Source organism: Rhinolophus ferrumequinum (assembly GCF_004115265.2).
Source record: "Rhinolophus ferrumequinum isolate MPI-CBG mRhiFer1 chromosome 15 unlocalized genomic scaffold, mRhiFer1_v1.p scaffold_54_arrow_ctg1_1, whole genome shotgun sequence".
Classification (NCBI taxonomy): domain Eukaryota; kingdom Metazoa; phylum Chordata; class Mammalia; order Chiroptera; family Rhinolophidae; genus Rhinolophus; species Rhinolophus ferrumequinum.
Genome location: NW_022680357.1, coordinates 4,734,475 through 4,739,614, shown reverse-complemented (window position 1 = coordinate 4,739,614; position 5,140 = coordinate 4,734,475).

The window sequence follows — 5,140 nt, the reverse complement described above, 5'->3', positions numbered from 1 at the left end:
CTCAGTTCACAGTGTGGCCTCTCCATGCACCTCCAGGTCCAGCACAGGCAGCAACCAATCACAAATCATTCCTATCAGGTAGTCCCTGACCAATCACAGGCAGAGGCCGACCTGGGCTTGCACTATAGTACCTCCCAAGAGGCTCCAGAACCAATATACTTGGAAGTTGGCTTCAGACCACAGCAGGCCACCACCCAATTAGCCCCACAAGTGGCATACCCAAAAGGCAGTCTTAGCAGGCAGCAGAGCCCACTGGGGTGAATCCCGCTCCACAAGGTAAGCCCCCTGCCACAGCAGCCTGTAAGCTTTGGATGTGGCCAAACTCCACAGCAAGTCATCTGAGGGTCAATCCCACCCACTGATGTGCTAGTAGCAATCAAGGCTCAACTACAACAGAAGGGCACACAAAATCTGCACAAGGGTCATTTCTGCAGCATGTGCCACAGGTGACCAGGGAGACTGTTCCACTGGGCCCCCACAGGAAACCTACTACACAAAGCAACTTAGCCAAGACTGGGAGACATAGCAGATCTACCTAATACATAGAAACAAACACAGAAATGCAGCCAAAATGAGGACGGAAAAAAATGTCCCAAATGAAGGAACAGGAGAAGACTCCAGAAAAAGGAGTAAAGCAAGCTGCCAGATACAGAATTTAAAACAATGGTTATAAGGATGCTCAATGAACTTTGGGAAAATACAAGGTGTGATAAAACAATACACTGAATATTTAAATTTTAAAAATTTATTACAGTAAAAGACACATTGCCATTAATCCCCCTCAAAATACTCCCCTTCACTTTGAACACACTTATCCCATCGTTCTTGCCACTTTATGAAGCAGTTCTGGAAGTCTTCTCTCATGAGTGTCTTTAATTGCGCTGTCATGGCTGCCTTAATGTCCTGAATCATTTGACTTTGAGGAAGAGCCAGAATTTGCAGAGTGCCAGATCTTGTGAATTAGGTAGATGAGGACACACCATAATGTTTTTATTTGACAGAAATTGCCATACCAGAAGCGATGTGTGACATGGAGCATTGTCATGACAGAGGACGATTTACGGCACACTTTAGAACACACCTTCTCTCCACCATACCTCATACTCAACTGACTGCACTGAACAAGTTGAAACTTGTCACTCACTGTTACTGAGGTTCGACACACTGCTTCCCATATTGAAGATCCCTGCCTTTCTGTTGGATAGCACGCAGCAGCAGCATTCACCATATTTTGGGATCACAATGGAAGAAAGGCTCTGTGTCACACATCGCTTCTGGTACAGCAATTTCAGTCAAATAAAAATATTACGGTGTGTCCTCATGCACCTTATTCACTAGATCTGGCACTGTGAAACTTCTGGCTCTTCTGCAAAGTCAAAACGACCATGAAAGGTAGACGTTTTGAATCAATTCAGGACATTGAGGCAGCCATGACAGTGCAACTAGACACGAAAGAGAACTTTAAGAACTGCTTCAGAAAATGGCAAGAACGATGGGATAAGTGGGTTCAAAGCAAGAGGGAGTTAATTTTGAGGGGGGATTAATGGCAATGTATCTTTTACTGTAATATTTTTTTTTTAATTTAAACATTCACCATATTGTTTGATCATACCTCGTAGATGAACTTAGTCAGAACTTCAACAAAGAGGACATAGAAAAGGAAGTAGAAACCATGAAAAAGAACCAGACACAAATGAAGAATACAATGACTGAAATGAAGAATGCATTACAAGGAATCACCAGCAGACTAGATGAAGCACAAGATTGAATCAGCAATTTGGCTGACAAGATAGCAGAAAACACCCAATTGGAAGAGCAAAAAAAAAAAAAAAGAATTTTAAAAAGTAAGGGTAATTTAAGAAACCTCTGGGACATGGGGCTGGCCCGGTGGCTCAGGCAGTTAGAGCTCCATACTCCTAACCCCGAAGGCTGCCGGTTAGATTCCCACATGGGCCAGTGGGCTCTCAACCACAAGGTTACCAGTTCAATTCCTCGAGTCCCGCAAGGGATGGTGGGTTCCACCCCCTGCAAAAAAAAAAAAAAAAGAAAGAAACCTCTGGGACATATCAAGTGTAACAACATTCACATCATAGATGTACCAAGGGAAGAGAGAAAGCAAGCACGGCACCTTGAGAACTTATTTGAAGAAATAATGACTGAAAACTTTCCTAACCTGGAAAAGGAAATAGACATACTAGCCCAGGAAGCACAGAGAGTCCGGACAAGATGAACCCAAAAAGATGCACACTAAGGCATATTATAATTAAAATGGCAAAGGATAAGAAGAGAATCCTAAAAGCAGCAAGAAAAAGGCTCTCATAAGATTTCTCAGCACAATCTTTGCAGGCAAGAAGGTATTAGCACACAATATTCAAGTGATGAAAAGCAAGGACCTACAATGTAGATTACTTTACCCAGCAAGGCTATCGTTTATAATTGAAGGAGAGATAAAGAGCTTCCCAGACAAGAAAAAGCTAAAGGAGTTCATCACCACCAAGTCAGTGGTTTACAAAAATGTTAAAGGGACTTCTTTAAGAAGAAGCGAGGGGGAGGGGGAGAACATAAAGATGAATATTAAAATGGCAATAGCTATGTATCTATGAATAACCAGTTTAAATGTAAATGGATTAAATGCTCCAATCAAAAGACATAGGGTATGGGCCGGCCCGGTGGCTCAGGCGGTTAGAGCTCCATGCTCCTAACTCTGAAGGCTGCTGGTTCAATCCCCACATGGGCCAGTGGGTTCTCAACCACAAGGTTGCCAGTTCAATTCCTCCAGTCCCGCAAGGGATGGTGGGCTCCGCCCCCTGCAACTAAAATTGAACACGGCACCTTGAGCTGAGCTTCCTCCCAGATGGCTCAGTTGGTTGGAGCACAGGCTCTCAACCACAAGGTTGCCAGTTCAATTCCTCGAGTCCCACAAGGGATGGTGGGCAGCGCCCCCTGCAACTAAGATTGAACATGGCACCTTGAGCTGAGCTGCCGCTGAGCTCCCGGATGGCTCAGTTGGTTGGAATGCATCGTCTCAACCACAAGGTTGCCGGTTCGACTCCCACAAGGGATGGTGGGCTGTGCCCCCTGCAACTAGAAAACAGCAACTGGACCTGGAGCTGAGCTGCGCCCTCCACAACTAAGACTGAAAGGACAACAACTTGACTTGGAAAAAAGACCTGGAAGTACACACTGTTCCCCAATGAAGTCCTGTTCCCCTTCCCCAAAAAAATCTTTAAAAAAAATTAAAAATAAAATACATATAACATAAAATTTACCATTTTAACTATTGTTAAGTGTACAATTCAGTGACATTAACTCCATTCATATTGTGTGACCATCACCACCATCTCCAGAACTTTTTCATCATCCCAAACTGAAACTCTACCCATTAAATAATAACTCCCCATTACCGTCTCTTCCCAGCCCCTAGTAATCACTGTTCTACTTTTTGTCTCTATGAATTTAACTATAGATGTACTTCATATAGATGGAATCATATAATATTTGTCCTTTTGTGTATGGCTTATTTCACTTAGCATAATGTTTTCAAGATTTATCCATTTATTCGTGTTGTAACATGTATCAGAATTTCCCTTCTTTTCTAGGCTGAGTAAGTGGGTCAGTACATTACATGCCAATGTCACACAACTGATTAACTGTAGGGACGGTATTCTCCCTCAGGGAGTCTGACCCAAGTGTGTGCTACGAAGGCATATAAAGCACTCATATGATACCTGGTGTATATATAAAGTGCTCCATATATGTTCGCTTCAATGAGAAGTGTCATCCACTGACGTTCCAAAACTGATTTTTGGTATTTTGATACCACCACCACCACCACATAAGTATTGGGAAATGTTTTCTGTGGTCTTTGATGTCCAATTTTAGCTTTGACTAATACCATTCTTTTCTCCTAACTACTTCCTGCAGCAATTAAGAACTGTTTCCTGCAGCTGGCTTCTGCGGAGTATTGAGCTTCTGGGTGAGAATGGGAGCGGGGTGCTCACTTTGCTTCCACCTGCAGCCTTAGAGACCACGCTCGAGTACGCCCTCTACAGGACACCAGGAGAAATGCCACTTGAGTTTGGCGGGGATGCTTTGTTTGGTTACTGTCCAAAAACTAAGGCTTTCCTGGGCAAATGGCCTTTCAGTCATTTCAGCTTATCTCAATCATATTTTTATATGATTTTTATATGACAAAATTTTAGCTTCTATTTTGTTGCGTCAAAGGACCAAGGTGTGAGACTTTATGCTCTCGTTAAAGAGTCTGTGTATTCATTAATTTGATGCCTGCAGTGCATGTATATGTACATGTGTGTTTACTTTAGAGGTGGGTCTGTGCTGTATTTCCTTCAGTACTGGCAAACATCACATATTACTTGATAACCTGACATACTTGTTTCTCTAAAGGCACAGTCTTCTTTTTAAAAGCCATTTTATGATTCCCACATGGACCAGTGAGGAACAACGGTTTGAGCTTGGAGCTGGGCCGCTGGTGGGCAGCCGGTTGGCTCCATGGTTAGAGCAAGGTGCTCATAACACCAAGGTCGCCTGTTTCAGTCCCACATGGGCCAGTGAGCTGTGCCCTCCACAACTAGATTGAAAACAACCACTTGATTTGGAGCTGAGCTGCGCCCCCCACAACTAGATTAACAACAACAACTTGACATCTTGGAAAAACATACTGTTCCCTAACAATCCTCAATAAAAAAATTAAAAAATAAAAATAATAAATAAAAAATAAAAACCATTTTTATAATCCTCTGCACTCCAGTGAAAACATATTCCAGTTAATGAGGTTTTCTTTAACCTTTGTTATAAAAACAGTGAGCAAAACATGAAAGTCTCCCTCTAACACTTACCTTGCTATATTTTCTGTTTTGCCTTATTATTTTACACTGAGAACATATTCACGGACCATGTTTTATGTATCATAAAATGTTTAAATGGTCATTGAAAAACACAAAAATGTAGAGGACATAGAGTGAAAAGCACTACCCCGACTTCCAATTCTAATCTCTAGAGGTTGCCATGTTATTTCTTGAATCTCCCTTCAGATATTTAAATTTTTAAAATATTTTTCTGTTATTTACAAATATGGGATTATGCTGTCACATTGTACTGTAAATGTGTTCTTTTTATTTAA